Here is an 18,047-nt window from a genome sequence, read left to right as displayed (position 1 = left end):
CTGAACACCTACATTCATCTTTAGTAATTTGTATACCTAAATATGTTACCCTATTTTTAACAGTAATACCCTCAATTGAGGTAAGAGAGCAATTTTTAATAGGTAGCAATTCACATTTATTAAAATTCAGATTTAATCCAGAGGCTTTAGAAAAGGACTGAAGAATACCCAAAGCCACTGGAATTAGTGAAGAATCATTCAAGAATAAAGCTGTATCGTTCGCTAATTGACTCATTTTTATTTTAGTGTTGCCAATTGTGATACCCTTTAAAGAACTGTCATTAATATGTATGCTAAGGAATTGTGTTGCAATTAGGAATGGGTAAGGGGAAACTGGACATCCTTGTCTAACTCCTCGTTTTAAAAATAATCTAGGTGAAGTACCATTACTTAGCTTAAAGGGATACTTCACCTCTGGAAAGATGAATGTGTATTTAAAATGGGTCATTTATGTAGAAGAAATGTGAAGAAATTTTTTAATTTGTAGCTTTCTAGACTGAGAAAAGCCAGAAAATGTATTTTTGGCTTATGTGGATGAAAGACAACAACTCCCAGAATGCACTTGCTTTCGCTGCCCTAGGAGGCCACGCCTACTGGTAAGAGTGCGCAGTTGAAAACAAGGCTAGGCTACTATTGAGACTCCTTGATGAGTTTGCCAGGGACTTCGAGAGCGCCCAAAATGTCCGGGATTCGGCTTTTGCGTTCTACAGTCGCCATTCATTATGTTCACTGTGGCGAGCAGGACGAGGCTGACGGCCGCGGGAGAACGGCGCGAGGCCGGTGGCGTCATTACTGAGATGCGCCGGTCTCGTATCTCTCACGGAGGTGCGGGAATTTTCTTAGCTTGGTAAAACGCACATCAACCGCACTTGTTTAGCGTTCATGTTAACACTACATTCAGATTCACCAATCAGAATGAATTCAGTTAGATTGAAACAAAAGGTGTGCATGTAAACAATGAATGGCGACCGCAGAAAGCAAAAGCTGAATCCCGGACATTTTGAACGATCTCGCCCGCCGGACAAGTCCGGGAAAAGGAGGATGGTAACGTACTCGGTTACTAACGTAACCTCGGTTCTCTCTAGAGAGAGGAACGAGTACTGCGTAGAATACGCTAGGAGAAAATCCTTTTCCACGAGAATACTGAAGCCAAAAAATTATCCTTTAATTTTGTATTAATGTAAAACGCGTTGCTGCAGCATACAGGCATAGGCGAGACAGCTCGCGCGCCTATTGGCTGGTCTGCTGGCAACTGCTTGAGCCTATCGAGCGAGACCTAGAGTGACATCATACCCAATGAGGGCGCGAAGCGCCCTCTGCGTCACGTCCCTGCGTCACGTCCCTGCGTCACGTGGCTTAGGTCTATAAATACCGCTCGCGGGCTCAAATCTCAGATTTTTCACAGTGAAGCAACCAGAGCGCGTGCATGCACGGCAGGATACGCAGTACTCGTTCCTCTCTCTAGAGAGAACCGAGGTTACGTTAGTAACCGAGTACGTTCTCTTACGAGAGATACGTACTGCGTAGAATACGCTAGGGGAACCTAATGTAAAACGCCGTGCGTGCTGGGATCTGACACCATAGACTCAAAGGGCGACAGCCCGGAGTTCATATAGTGCACAATCACCCAAGGGACTCACAGGGAATCCTGGAAGAAGAGGGGTTTAGCCACAATCTTCCGTATATGGTAGCTTTAGAACAGCACTGCTATTCATAATAGCCGTTTAACTCAAGACTGACAGTGTCAGTTTAAGAGATTTGGCCGTACTAGACCGACAGTAGCCTGGCTTGTAGTGCGGGAACCTCTAGGTTGTAAAACCTTATAAATGTAGACGGAGAGGCCCAGCCTGCCGCCATACAAATATCTTGCAAGGCAATCCCACTTGACCAGGCCCACGATGAAGCCATGCCTCTTGTGGAGTGCGCCCTGACACCCAATGGGCATTGCATGCCCTTGGTTGTGTAAGCTAGCGCTATTGCGTCCACTATCCATCTGGATAGGCTCTGTTTTGAAGCGGCTAGTCCCTTAGAACGCCCGCTGAACAAAACAAAGAGCTGCTCCGACTGTCTGAAGGCAGACGAGCGAGACACATAAGCTCTTAATGCCCTGACTGGGCAGAGGAAGCTTTCATCCTCATTTCCTTCAGTGACCGGTAAGGCAGACAAGGAAATGACCTGTGCCCTAAACGGTGTATTGAGGGATCTAGGAACATAACCGTGCTTAGGTTTGAGTATGAATGACCCTGGAGTCATTAGGCCCAAATTCCATGCACGTCGCGCTTACTGAGAGCGCGTGTAAGTCCCCTATGCGCTTCACTGAAGCGAGAGCCAGAAGAAACGCCGTCTTGAACGACAGGTGTTTAATATCAATCTTCTGCAAGGGCTCAAAAGGATGACCTTTCATGGCTTCCAGTACCGTAGAAAGGTCCCACATAGGGACTGTGGGAGGTCTGGGAGGATTCAGTCTCTTAGCTCCTCTAAGGAAGCGAATGACCAAATCGTTCCTTCCTATAGACTGGCCAAGCGTAGTCGTAGAGAACGCTGCTATGGCCGCCACATAGACTTTGAGCGTGGAGGGGGACCTGCCCTTATCCAGCAGCTCTTGCAGGAAGGAGAGAACCTCCGTCACTCCGCAATTCAGAGGTGACACGCCATGAGCTGTGCACCAGCCAGAAAACACCGACCATTTGGAGGCGTAGAGACGTCGCGTAGACGGAGCTCTGGCCTGCGTGATCGTGTTTAACACTCCCTGTGGGAGGTCAGCGGGTATCCATTGATTGTCCACACATGAAGGGACCACAGCTCTGGGTGATGATGCCAGATCGAGCCGTTGGCTTGAGAAAGGAGATCCTTTCTCAGAGGCACTGGCCACGGGGCGGTGCTTGCTAACTGCATCACAACTGGGAACCAAGGTTGGTTCGTCCAGAGCGGTGCTACAAGCAGCACTGAACATCCTTCTTCCCTGATCCATTCTACCACCTGGGTCAAGAGGGAGACAGGGGGAAAAGCGTAGAGAGGACGGTGAGGCCACATGTGGGTCAGCGCGCTCTTGCTTTTCGAGAAAAATTCTGGACAGTGAGCGTTTTCCTGAGACGCGAACAGGTCTATTTCCGCTCTGCCGAATTTCTTCCACAGCAGCTGTACTGTCTGTGGGTGCAAAGACCATTCTCCTGTCGGAACGTGGTTCCTGGACAGTCTGTCTGGTCCTGTATTCAGGAGCCCTGGCACGTGCGCTGCTTTCAGCGAGAGCAGGTTGCTGCGAACCCATATCAGGAGGCGTCTGGTTAGCCTGTACAGAGTCAGGGACCTGAGGCCGCCCTGGCGATTTATGTAGGATACCACCGACACGTTGTCTGAACGTACTAGGACGTGGTACCCCTTTATCAGGGGACGAAAGCGCGTGAGCGCTTTGCTCACTGCTAACATCTCGAGGCAATTTATATGAAGGAGCTTTTCCCGTTTTGACCATTGGTCAAAGAGCGGTCTGCCCTCGAGCAGCACTCCCCATCCTGAGGCGGATGCGTCCGTGGACACCACCATCAGTCTCGAGGAAGTCCCCAGGCTTACACCTGAATGGTACCAGTCTTTTGCCCCCCAAGGTTTCAAAGCTGCAATGCACGCTTGATTGACCTTGAGGCGAAGCCGACCGGAGGCCCACGCTCTGTGAGGCACTCTCTCTCTGAGCTAGAACTGTAGTGGGCGCATGCGCAGCAGGCCCAACTGGAGAACTGATGATGCTGAGGCCATCAGACCTAGCATCCTTTGAAATTTCTTGAGAGGGACTACAGCGCCGCAGCGAAAAGAGTCGACTGCTCGCTGAATGTCCAGTGTGCGCTGAGATGACAGGCGTGCTGTCATTGACAGTGAGTTCAGTTCTATTCCCAGAAAAGATATAATCTGTCTGGGGAATAGCGAACTCTTTTCCCAGTTTACTGTGAGACCGAGATTCTCGAGGTGATCAAGTAAAATGGTTCTGTGCTCCACGATCTCTGAGTGAGATTGGGCTAGAATCAGCCAGTCGTCCAAATAGTTCAGCACTCGTATGCCCCGGAGTTTGAGGGGTACGAGCGCTGCGTCCATGCACTTCGTAAATGTACGGGGTGCCAGGGACAAGCCGAAAGGCAGGACTGTGTACTGATATGCCTGGCCCTCGAAGGCGAATCTCAAAAATCGCCTGTGACGTGACGCTATCTGTATTTGAAAATACGCGTCCTTTAGATCTATTGACACAAACCAGTCCCCTCTGCGAATCTGCGCGAGGATTTTTCTGGTCGTGAGCATCCTGAACTGGCATTTCATAAGCGCTCTGTTCAGTTGCCGCAGACCTAGTATGGGTCTGAGACCCCCGTCTTTCTTGGGTACCAGGAAGTATCTGCTGTAAAGCCCCCCTTCGCTTTGAGCTTGAGATAAGGGTTCTATAGCCCCTTTGCTCAGTAGTTTCAGAATTTCGGCTCGAAGTAGATGTGCTACTTTAGATTCTACCGTGGTCTCAACGCGCGCCGTTTGGCGGCGAGGGCGTCGGCGAAACTGAAGCGAATAGCCTTCTTTTATGATGTTTAGCACCCATTTTGAAACCCTGGGAAGCTTCGCCCACGCGTCTGCACGGGTAGCTAGGGGCTGAGTGCGAAGCGCGCTCTGACCGGCTTGCGATACAGCGGCTTCGGTGAGCTGTGACATAAGCGTCGCGCTCATGACATCTGAGGTAGGGGGCGCGCTGATAACAGCGGGCAGAATGCCCGCGCTCGACACCTCTGTGGTGGTTAACCGAGAGGGGGAGGGCTGGGCGAGTTCCATTGGAACTGTCATGTCTGTGTGTGGATGTGGGCGCAGGGTAGCGGGCACATTTACCACTTTTGTAGCATCGCTCGCCTGAGCAGAGCGCCTGCATACTGGTTTCGTTTTTACAGAAACCGTGAGACATGTAGGGGGTAGCATTTGTGGGCACTGGGTCGTGGGCACGTTTGCTACGTTTAATGCGCAATCGATCTGAGTCGATTTTATGTGCGCGAGCCCTGTGTGAGGGGCTGTGCTTGTGTGTAGGAATGGGCACTGAGTAGTGGGCATTTTTTCTACACATGAAACACCATCGGCTGTGGCCGGGACACCAGAAAATACACTCTTTAATGGATTTATCTGGGTAGCCGTAAAAACGGCTTTTGTGTGCAGGCAAGCGGGCAACAGAACCGGCTTGTTGGCTGCTAAATACGCTGGACCAGTCACATTTCTTGGAACTGGACGAGCGGCAAGCTTTGGTGGAAGTCCGGCCGCAGCGGGACTTGGACACCGTCGCTTTCCTAGGCGTGCTAGGACGACTTCGGGGCCTCTGGCTTCAACGCAATCTTCGGCCGCGGGCCACGCGGGACGGGGCGGCGGCCGGAAGAGCGAGAGCGCGGTCTCGAGCTCTGAGTCTGGCGGCGTTGAGAAAAGGAGGCGGCGGGCGGAGGCTTAGGCTGTGAGCTCTGGGCAGACGGTTTTGCACGGCCTGCTGCAGAGCTGGAGAGCTTCGGGAGGAAGTGCTTCATGGCCTGGGTCGCTTTCTGTACCTCAGCGAACCTGTCGGTGAAGTCTTTGACCGAGGTTCCGAAGAGGCCGGCAGGAGAAAGCGGCGCGTCGAGGAACGCGGTGCGCTCCGACTCAGACATGTCCGAGAGCGTTAGCCAGAGATGTCTCTCAGACACGGTGAGCGAGGCCATGCTCCGTCCTATGGCCTGTGCCGCAGACTTGGTAGCGCGGAGAGCGAAGTCTGTAGCGCTCCTCAGGTCTGGCACGCAGACTGCGTCAGGTCCCTTCTCGTCCAGCTTGCGGAGGAGATCGGCCTGGTAAATCTGCAGCGTGGCCATGGTGTGCAACGCTGACGCGGCCTGCCCGGCGGCGGAGAAAGCGCGGCGGAGCAGGGCTGACGTCGTGCGGCAGGCTTTTGAGGGCAGCGCCATCTTAGCATGCCGTCCAGCGGAGGGCGGGCATAAGTGCGCTGCAATAGCCTCTTCGACCGGCGGCAGGGAGTGGTATCCTCTGTTCTTGGCGTCGTCGACAGCGGAGAACGCCAGAGAAACAGAAGAACGTGTCCTGGCCGAAAAAGAGCCCCAAGACTTAGCGACCTCTTCGTGAAGCTCAGGAAGGAAGGGCGCAGGCTTGGATGCAGGCGAAGTGCGCTCCCCGGGCAGGAAGTAGCCGTCCAGCCGGTTGTGAGCGGGCTGCTCAGGCGTGACCCAATCGAGGCCGAGGCTCGCCGTGGCCTGAGTGAGCACGTGTATGAGCTCCGCCTCAATGTTCGCTCTCTTACCTGTCGAAGCACGGGCAGGGGGCGCGAGATCCTCAGAGCTCGCCCAGCCTTCACTGCCTGATGCCAGGAGAGAGCAGGAATCCCCTTCTCGCAGCATCACGAGGAATCCCCTTCTCGATCTCATCCGCGTCGTCGACGGAAGCGGCGGCAGACCGCGGCTGTTGTCTGTCAGGAAGCGACACAGATGAAGCCGGTGAAGCAGGCGGGCGCACCGGCGAGCTTTGGCGGCTGGGAGAAGGTTCCGGGATTCGCTGAGCGCGGCGCTTTTTACGGCGCGGCACTACAGCAGGTGTGGGCGCAGTCTCGTTGAAGAATGCCAAGCGAGTCCTCAGAGTCGCTATGGGCAACAGCTCGCAGTGAGGGCAGCCGCCGTCAGCGAGCGCGAGAGCTGCGTGTTCTTCACCCAGGCAGGAAACGCAGATGACATGGCGGTCCCCGTCGCTGAGTGTGGCTCTGCACGAGCCGCAGGAAGGCATCTTAAAAAAGACGCAAGCTCTTTTAGTCAGTGTGTGTCGTGCCGGCGAACACACACACAGTGCAGAGAAAAAGGATATAGGCGCTGGATAGCGCAGCAGGAAGGCGATGAAGGCTTCTTCTCGGATCCAGCGATGTGAGTTGCTTCGCTGAAGGATTAAAAATCAGAGATATGAGCCCGCGAGCGGTATTTATAGACCTAAGCCACGCCCGTTTCGGCGAGACGTGACGCAGAGGGCGCGAAGCGCCTTCATTGGGTATGATGTCACTCTAGGTCTCGCTCGATAGGCTCAAGCAGTTGCCAGCAGACCAGCCAATAGGCGCGCGAGCTGTCTCGCCTATGCCTGTATGCTGCAGCAACGCGTTTTACATTAATACAAAATTAAAGGATAATTTTTGGGCTTCAGTATTCTCGTGGAAAAGGATTTTCCCCTAGCGTATTCTACGCAGTACGAGAGTATCTCTCGTAAGAGAACCCCTACTTACTCAGCTTTCTCCTACTACTCAGCTTTCTCCACAGAACAAGAGCCTGCTAGCTTAGCTTCCAAAGAAAGACGGCTGACACTGTGTGTACATGCTGTGAGTGAGATCCCACCCTCTATGGGCAGGCTGAAAACATGCAGGACAGCCCCTACTACTGGCTGTAGTCTTTAGCCTCTGGCCAGAAAATCCTCCGATGACGCAAAATGACGATAAAAAATACATAAATCTCTCATCTCAGAGGGATATAAGGGTGGAAAGCACGGTAATTCAAAAATACTACAGGTTTTCTACTAATACAAAGCTTAATGCTAAATCCTGAAGTATCCCTTTAATTGAGCTGTTTCCGTTTATGTATAGCATTTGGACCATTCTGCAAAAAAAAAGTCACCAAAGCCAATTTTTCGAAGAGCCTGAAATAAAAATGCGTATTCTAATGTGTCGAAGGCTTTGTAATAGTCTAAAAAGAAAATGAAGCCATCATTGTCAATTAATTCTGAATAGTCTAACATATCTAACACTAGCCGTATATTATTAGAAATGTGTCTTTTCTGCATAAATCCTGACTGTGTTTCGTCAATTATAGAGCTCAAAACATATTTTAATCTTTTTGCTAGGACTGCAACTATTATTTTATAATCATTATTTAAAAGTGTAATTGGACGCCAATTGTCAATTAAGAGGGGATCTTTATTTAATTTTGGTATAAGAGTTATTAATCCTTGACTTAATGTGGCTGGAAGTAATACTTTTTCTATACTTTCCTCGTATACCTTTAACAAGAATGGTGCTACACTGTGATTAAATAGCTTGTAAAACTCTGAGCTGAGTCCGTCTGTTCCGGGAGATTTGTTGGTTTTTAAACAGTTAATAGTTTCCTCTATCTCCTTCAGTGTAATAGACGAGTCACAAAAGTGTTTATCTAAATCACTCAACTGGTTTATATTAGGTAAAGAATTAAAGAAATCATTCATATGTTGTTGGGAAAATTTAGAAGTATACAAATCACTATAAAAATCGGCACAGAACTTTGCTATACTTTTAGGGTCATCACTTATATTGCCATTAATCATTAGTTTTTGAATTTGGTTGTTTTTAGCTTGCTGTCTTTTTCAATCTGAAAAAATACGCTGAGTTTTGGTCACCCTCTTCAATCCATTTTCTGCGCGATCTAATAAATGCCCCTTCAGCTTTATGTTTATATATGTTGTCCAATTTGCTCTGTAATTCAACCAATTCTTCTTTTTCACAATCAAGTAAATCATCCACATTTTTAGATAAAAGATTTGTGATTTTGCATACAACCGAATTTTCATCAGTTTTTTTCTTTTTTGCCAAATCAGTACTAAATTTCCTAAGATATTTGCCAATTTCATATTTAGTAAATTCCCAGTTGCTGCTGTAACTATTCTCCTCTCTAGTTTATTCCAATTTTTTGTGAATTATCTTGTTAATTTCATCTTCTACTTCCCTGTAAGAGAGAATGGAATTGTTAATTTTCCAGTAAGAAGAGAATCCGTGCACATTGTCAGAGGCAGAAAAATGGATACGAATAAAGACACTCTTGTGGTCAGAAAATGGTGATGGCAAAATGTCAGTAGAGGCATTGCATAATTCTTTAGAGATAAGCCACATGTCAATTCGGGATTGTGAGGAGAGAGAGAGTTATTACTCCATGTGAACACCTATTGAGAGGGATGTGACACTCTCCAACTATCGATCAATGAGAATCTTTGCATAAACATTTTCAAGTATAAACTGGTATTGTCAGGGAGTTTTGGAGGCCATCTGTCTATGCTGCCATCTAAAGCCACATTAAAATCTCCACCGAAAATAAGGATGGAATTTGGGAATTTAGTTAATAATTTTAACACATGTTTCTCTAAACGACTAATAAAGGCTTCATTTTCTTTCTGCTGGTTACAGCCATAAACACAAACAAGAATACACGTCAAATTTGAGATTTCAGTAACGAGACAGATATAACGACCATCTGAATCACTTACATTATGTAACACCTTCCCTTTAAACTGATTTTTTAAGATGCATACACCAGCTGAATGTGTCGTACCATGAGACATCCATATGTCCAGTCCCCATTGTGACCTCCAGAAATTAAGATCCTCTACAGTTGAGTGGCATTCTTGGAGGAAACAAAAATCTGATTTGAATTGTTTGAGATATAAGAAAACAGCCTTTCGCTTAGTATGATTTCTTAGCCCTCTAGCATTTAAAGAAACAACAGATAAAGACATGAAGTAAAAGAAAGGAAATTGAAAAGAAAGAAAAAACAAACAAAATTTAATAGACCTAGATAAGCAAAACAAGTAACTTCTTGTAAAGAACTTTAACCGGTCAAGAAATGAGCATGACGAGAACCGCAACTCAAAAAATATGAATAAGATATTGAAATACAGTATGAAATTCCAATTAAGCAATACTATCAATGAAATTTGAGAACATAAGTGTATCAGATCGATTAAGTCATTATGAGACTGTATTGTAGGGGAGCGCGGGGCACAACCTAACGCGGGGTTAGTTGTAACACGCTTGTTTTAAATACTTCCGCACATGCTTGGATGACGAAACTTTGTTTATTTACTAGTTGCCATATCAACACTATATACAAAAAAAAAATCCGCCTAAATTATTTTTTTTTTTGGAAGATATCCATAGGCATTTATTAAACCATAGCAAAAGTAAATTTCTTACTTAAGTTAATTTTTAATCTCTATTTTTTGTGTGTTTTTTTTAAATAAGACAAATCTGATATTATTTTAATCTCCAATATGTTATTTAACAGTTGAGATAGTTCTGTAATGCTTCGCTAACTAGCAGAAGACACTAGCCGGGTTTAAATCCCAGTTGTGCAGGCGGGGGCATGTTGTCACACTGCGTTACAATGTGCCCCTATTAGAAATATGCTATTATATTCTATACTTTTATTAATTTTATTGAGAAAACGTGAGAAAAAGGTGAATAAAGACTGAGAGTCAATGTTCAGAAATTACTAATTATTTATTTGTTTTGAACTATGTTGTATAGCTGTGTTTTCATGTGTTTGTAGTCAAAACTCAAAAATGAGTTTATATTTAATTATTAAAAATTGCCATTATTTTATATAAAAAAGTTTTTTAATTGTATTTTATTTAGAAAATATTTTAGTTTGTTTTGTATATTTTTTGTATTTGATCATATAACATTTTAAGCTGTCATATGGTCATGTTACAATGTGCCCCACCTATGGGGCATGTTGTCACATTTCACTTCCATTCTTTCGGGGTATATCAAGAAAAAAGTATATACTGGATTAATAAAACAAAAACACAGAATTGTACTAGACATGTGGGAAATTAATGTGGGGAAAAAATAAACACTCTGAACCATAAGTAGATTTACACAAACTGAGAAAGTCAAAAAGCGTTACTTTGTGCCCCGCTCTCCCCTATTATTCAAGCCAGACAACACAAATGTCTGAAACATACTAGAACGTCTCAATATAAAGAATAAAATAAAACCTGTAACACTTTCAAAAATAGAACTAGCCTATTTAAACCACGTGAAAAGGCAGCATTTTAAATGTCGTACATAACCAAGAGTGTAGTACCGCCAGATGAGTGTCTTCAGTGTCCTGGGAAGAACTGTAGGCTGCGATGATAGGCCAGAACCAGCCAAGAGGATGGAAGCAATTTTAACGTCAAAAGACGATCAGAATAAACGAGAAACCCATTAGTCAGGAGGGAATACTTCAGATCCCTTTACAAAAGCTCTTCCACCCACAAAGTGGGCTCGCTTGTTCTCTTTTCTCGCCTTTTCCACGACGGGCCATAGCTTGTTTCTTCGTTCTCTATCCGCAGGAGACAGATCCTCGGAAATTTTCAGGTTATTGTTTTTAAGAAAATTTGAATCTTTATCAGCGCGCCAGACCTCGTCGCGTTGAAAATGAGAGGTAAACTGGATGATAATTCCTCTGGGCTTGCTGTCGTTCAGTCGTTTGTGACCCAGGCGATGAACGGTGTCCACCGCATCCGGGAGTTTGTCTTTCGCGTCTGGCAGAAGGTGCTGGCAAACGTTGATGATCTTATTTCGGACATCTTCTCGTTCACTTTCCCGTACCCCATGAATTCTAAAACTCCACCGACATGAGTAAGCCTCAAGGTGCAGAAGCCGTTTCTCCTGTTCATGCGAGTTAAACTCGACTCTTTTGGCTAGTGACTCAGTCGCGCCGATTTTGACTTTCAAATTTTTTACTTCGGCACTCATAAAAAAAATGACATCTTTCACTTCAGAAATCTGCCTGGTATTTTCGATAATCGCTTCTTTCATACTAGCGATCACACGTGAGTTTTCCCCTACCATCTTTTCCAAAGCATCCGAGCGATTATTAATCAGCCTCGAAAGCTCTCCGATTTGTGAGAGGATGGCAGTTGTGTCAGCACTCTCGGTCTTGCGTTGTTTGTTGGCAGGGGACTTGAGGTTTCTGGAAGACAGGGGAATTCTTCCTCACACAGCATGAATTCTGCAGAGTCAATGTCGTGGATCAAGTAGTCATGCATGTTGTCCATCTGAAGTTGTTGGCGGACTTGACATGCCTCATTAACAGTTTTGCTAGCATTAGCAGCCGCTTGAGGTCCATTCTTACTTTTTCTTTTCTCTGATTTTCCCATTTTGACAACCAACGCAACAACCTGTTAGATGTGATCTGGTACAAATTATGAGTCCAAAAACTTTTCCTACTGCATTACAGCCAAAATAAACAATTGAGTTTGCGGAGCTCCTCAAAATGTGACTGATCAGAGCGCCATCTTGGACCGCCCCAAAATGATGTTTATTCAGCCAGCGCTCATACCTGTATTTACATCCTGTTTTCGGTCGAAGGCCATAGTAGTCGATTGTCGAGTTCACGCGCATTGGTTTAGTACCTATGATCACGCGCGTGAACTCAGCAATCGGCTACTATGGCCTTCGACCGAAAACAGGATGTAAATACAGGTATGAGTGCTGGCTGAATAAACATCATTTTTATCCATATTTTTCACATCTACTGCAGTCAGATTCACCTGTGTTCACTCTGAAGGAATCACTCACATTGGCTGTGCACTTGTAATGACACATCAAGGATGTTAAGAGGCTAAAAGCAGGTTTAAAACTTGCCCCATTGAAGTCAACAGGGTGCAAATTTTAAAAAGTGGTTAACATGATGTAGGCAACACCGATTTTTGTCGTTGTTCTCTGTATTGACAGCACTCCAAATTTACCAAAAAATTAGCTCAATGTTAAAATTGACCGGAGTTAAATTGACCATTGACATGTTAAAAATGATCTGTGATCATTTACTCTCCCTCAAGTTGTTCCAAACCTGTATGACTTTCTTTCTTCTGCTGAACACAAAATAAGATATTTTGAAGAAAGTCGGTAACCAAACGACTGATGGACCCCATTGACTTCCATAGTAGGAAAAAAAAAATACTATGGATGTCAATGGGGACCAGCAACTGTTTAATTACCAACCTTCTTTAAAATATCTTCTTTTGTGTTCAGCAGAAGAAAGAAAGTCATACAGGTTTGGAACAACTTGAGGGAGAGTATATGATGACAGAATTTTCATTTGTGGGTGAACTATCCCTTTAAAGGATGTTCTCTGAGGTCCAATTATAATGTGATCAAGATTTTTACATCAAAAATATCCTGCTTTATAAAATAATAGGCTATGTGGCATCGTGAGAGGGTCTGTCACAGAGGCAAGGTGTGTGCCATAGGTAGTTGCAGCAATGGGCACTACAAACCAAGATGGCCACCTGGTCCCGGACTGCAGTTCCCAGGTTCCTCAGCGGTGGAGACACAGCGGCCGCGAGTGAAGGAGAAAAGCTGACAATGATCTGAGAACAGACAGAGAGACAGTTTTTTGTTAGAGAGCATTCATAGAAGCTGGAAGAGTGCTTTGGTTAAAAAGTTTTGGAGTTTTGAGTTGATTATTAAAAAGAAACCAGCGACTTGATCTCTGCCTGGACTGGATTTCTGAAGCAACACACACTTTGGTGATACCCTAGACCTCTCATGGTGACACAGCTATTCTGCTATTCACAGCTACTCTGCGTTTGGGCCATTTACCAAGATCAAATCCTTCTCCCCTGACAGCACACCAAATACGTTTACCAATGGCTTTTGGGGAACATTTGTGACTGTGTTTGTGTGGATGGATATGGTGCAGTTCATCATCGTTGCTCATAAGTCAGCAGTGAGAGATCTGAGACTGCTGAATATACATTTTTACAAGGTGATCGTGAACATATAGTGGAATAAAACTCAAAATAAAGCATTCATTAAAGAAATCAAATATAAAACACTGTCTCTGTTCTCATTTCTCATCAATTCAATACAGAGAACTTAAGCAGGCTAACCATAATTTTACATATTTTTGTATGAATGAAATACAGAAAGAGCTATGCTAATATATATATATTTTTTTTTTAACACAGAACATGACAAACCGAGTAACACACAGACCTGGGACAAACACGACCAAAAGCTGGTAAAAGTACAGTTCATCAACGTTGCTCAGAAGTCTTAAATGAAATGAACAGAGGTTTGGAGTTCACAAGCAGGTTAACACACACACACACACACACACACACACACACACACACAATTTTATCATTGCTGATATCACCTATTTGACTAGACGGACAGAACAAGGAACTGACAGACAAATAAAGTAAACTTGTGTGTAGTATAAAAGCACAACACTGCCCTTGAAAACAACATAAACTCCATTTTTATAACTCAGCAATCAGGGAAACAGAACATAATTCCTCCCAAGCGGATCAAGACCAAAGGATCCTGTAAAGTTCCAGAATAAAACTCTGACACAGCAAAATAGATTTTAGATCTTTTAGTGAACTTATAAATCTCCGTTACAGTTGTTTACATTTCTCTCTCTTGCTGAGTCCCAATTCGCATACTATCCGTCCTAAATAGTATGCGAAACTAGAATTAGTACGTCCCAAATCGTAGCATGTTGAAATGAGTATTCCAAAGATACCCGGATGGTCTACTATTTCCGGTTAGAATTCGAAGTGCAGATCAATGCACACTCTAATGGCTAATATTGCCCACAACCCATTGCGTGCGGGAGGGAGGAGCTTTGCGGTGATGACGGTGATGTAAACCTGGCAGTCGGATGCAGCAACGGAGATGCGCCCTCAGTTTTTAAGTGTAAGAATTCAAATGTTTAACCCTAATTAAAGTTGTATTTTATTGTCTCGTAATATTAATGGGTTTATGTTGTGCCAAAAAAGTACCGTGTTTATCTTGTAGGGTCCAATGAAGATACCGAGCGCCTCATTGCAGGCTACAAAACAATAAATAAAAAGGCTCTAGTAAGTTACAGTGTCATGCAAGTGTCTTTTTTTTATGTATTTCTTTTGATGTTTCTGTCTGACTTATTTGTAGTAATACTGTGGCTGTACATATGTTAACTTTATCAGTCCAACCAAAAAACATGGTTACTACACTTTTACTATAGTAAAAGCATGGTTCATTTTCATCGGGGTATTTTTAAGTGTTATACATAAGTATAAGATTAAGTATAAAATACGTTAAACAATAGTTACACTATAAACTTTAAATATTTTAACTCAGAAAATAAGTAGCGCTAGCTTTCGTTACACACATTTGCACATGAACGTCAGAACCAGCCGCCTCACAAACGACCTGCGTTTGGTTGATCTACGAAGATGCCCTGCTTCGCTCCTCAATTTGGTAAACACATTGTAAATGTATTGTGGAAAAAAAGATGGGAATAGTAAATAAAATTATATTGGATATATAAGAATGAATGAAATGTTAAATGTTTTGTTAACAGTCGCGGTGTGCGTAACTAGGCAACCACGTTCAAGTTCACGTTGCATGACGTCATCGAAGTATGTCCCAGAACGTGCATACTTTTTTGCTACACACTCAAAAGTATGTACTTTTTCATCACAAAAAAAGTACATACTTTTAGGTCGTAGTATAAGTAGGCGAATTGGGACTCAGCCTCTGTCTCGCTCGGTCTCGCTTCGTTTTCTTCTCCCCCCATTTACGCAGTCACAACACAACAAAACCCGAAAGTAACGCGCCCCCTTGTGGGCTGTATGAACAATGTCTGCTTTCAAACTGAATGCCTGGAAATTTCTTGTGGAGTCCCACAGGGGGCAGTGTTAGGCCCGAAATTGTTTCTTATTTACAGTAATGATTTATGCCAAGTGTCAGATGTATTGAAATTAGTGTTGTTTGCTGATGACACTAATATTTTTTGTTCAGGCAGTGATCTTCAGTTGCTAGTGCAGGAGACAAATAAGGAATTAGAGAAGATTAAATTATGGTTTGATACAAACAAATTATCACTAAATATAAAGAAAACAAAATTAATGATGTTTGGTAATGGTCGAAATAATTTGCAAATTGAAATTAAGATGGATGGAGTGGTTATTGAAAAGGTTAATGAAATAAAAATTTTAGGAGTTATCATTGACAATAAAGCGAACTGGAAACCACACATTAGTTATGTTAGGAGTAAGGTTTCAAGGAGTATAGCAATAATTGGCAGAGCAAGACCAGTTTTAAATCAGAAGTCTTTACGTATGCTTTATTGTTCATTAGTTTTGCCATACTTTACTTATTGTGTAGAAATGTGGGGAAACAATTATACAACAACAGTTCAGCCACTTGTCATTTTGCAGAAGAGAGCTTTAAGGATCATTCATGGGGCGGGTTATAGGGAACATACTAATATATTTTTTATGGAGTCCAAATTACTAAAATTTAAAGATTTGGTGGATTTACAGACTGTGCAAATCCTATATAGGGCAAAGTGTAATGATTTACCTCAAAATGTACAAAAGTTATTTACTTGGAGAGAAGGAGGGTATGTGTTGAGAGGAAAACTAAATTTCATATTACCAATGGTACACAGTAGGAAGAAAAGTTTTTGTGTTTCTATACAGGGGGTGAAACTGTGGAACAACTTAAATGAGAAGCTTAAGAAATGTCCAAATATAAAACAATTCAGGAAAAGATTTAAAGAAATGATTTTTGAACGTTATAAAAATGAAGGAAAATGAGTTGGTTAAGCCAGAATGTCTGTTGCTAACATATTGTATAAATGTATAAAGATTTATGTGTTTGTGTTTTGTAAAAAAAAAAAAAAAAAAAAAAAAAAAACTAATGTATTAAGAGTTTGAAAGAGGGGTGGGAATCAACAAGTGTTAAACTTCAGCCCACTCCTTTTCAAGCAGCGGTGAATTTTATTTGTTGGATCATAAGTGTTTTTTCGATTATTGTCTTATGTGTACATACTGTACACTTTTTCATTGTATGCTTGAAAAAAAAACAAAAAAAAAAAAAACTAAAACGCATCACATGTGGGAATAATATAACATAACATCACATGTTATAAATCATAAACATTACAGATCCCAGTGGGAAATATTGTACAGTAGTCCAGAACATTTCACTGCCTATCTGTCATATTCACTTTCATCTGTCTACAATATGTATTTAATCTACAACATCTGGCCTGCACTCCTACATGAGGTCCTGTGTGTTCACTGGTTAAAGTGACCTATAAAGATCAGCTGGAAACTGAAAGATGACCAAGTCTAATGCATGAAGTATTGCTTCTACTGAATCCATCAACTATTGTTTTAAAAAAAAAAATTCTTAAAGTATTAACAGTATTGACAAACTGTGAAAGATAGAAAGTGTATTTATATATAAATGTTTTCTTTTTAAATATGTATGCTTAAATATATGTATATTTAATATGGCATGAGAAACAGTTTCACTTCTCCTGAAGTGTTCATTCCAGTGAATGAAAGTGTTGCATTATTCATCGTAAAGATGCTTTGAAAGAGATGTATTGTGATAAAAGACATGTTTTTGTTAGTATTGTTTAGTTGATATTTTTGACTGTTCATAATTGTTTGTAATATTATGAAGCGTCTCTGTGAAGCTCAGATTCAGAACACTGAAGTTTCTGATCATTAAATGTGGCGTTATGTTCATTTAACCCGGTTTATTACGTCAAAACCCAGAAGACTGATTCGCCAGTGCTTTCCTCCAGTATTTATTATCATTATTTATTTACTGATTTTTACTGGTATTGTTATTTTCTATTTTATTGTGATGTCAATTAATAAAGATGTTTTTCAATTTATGAGTAAAATAAGGTCTGTGGTAAACTGGTGTACTTAAAAACTGCAATGCCATCCATAATATCAAGTTATTAAGCAGTAAGTAAAAAAAAAAAAAAAAAAAAGGTCTTATGCCTTCATGTTCCTGCAAAAGTGTGTTTATGAATGTATAGTTTCCACAGTTACAGAGAGTTACTGCATAACTGCCATTAGTGCAACATACAAACCTAATAAAGTATTTGTAGAAAATAGATTTATAATAAAAAAAAACTTGGTTACACTTTATATTAATGTGTCAAAATAAAAGTCTGTATAATAATTTGCATATGAATTCATAAATTAACTTTAGTGTTAAAGTTAATTTATGAATTCATATGCAAATTATTAAATAAATCATTTACTAAATAATGTCAGTTACTGAACATCATGCTGTATTTTGTACATTTTTTGATATTTAAAAAAAATAACCAGTAGAAGAAAATATTGACCAATCATACTATAAATAATGGACAAATATTATTTAATTTTTTCTTGAAACGCTCATCTTTGTGGAATACTTTTGCTTAGTGACAGGAGAAACTGTGAAAGAAACTCTTCCACAAACTGTGTAAATGCAGTCAAAACCTATTTTTTTA

At 42.6% G+C, this 18,047-nt stretch overlaps 1 long non-coding RNA gene across 1 annotated transcript in view; it reads right to left on the bottom strand.

The window, feature by feature from the left end:
- Window positions 1-18,047, bottom strand: part of LOC307163780 — a 274,817-nt gene that overhangs the window by 214,755 nt on the left and 42,015 nt on the right. The gene's annotated exons all lie outside the window — the stretch shown is intronic.

This window comes from Squalius cephalus (assembly GCF_949319135.1).
Source record: "Squalius cephalus genome assembly, chromosome: 8".
NCBI classification, from domain to species: domain Eukaryota; kingdom Metazoa; phylum Chordata; class Actinopteri; order Cypriniformes; family Leuciscidae; genus Squalius; species Squalius cephalus.
Note: the sequence above shows the minus strand (reverse complement) of the source record. Positions and strands in the feature narration are given on the sequence as shown.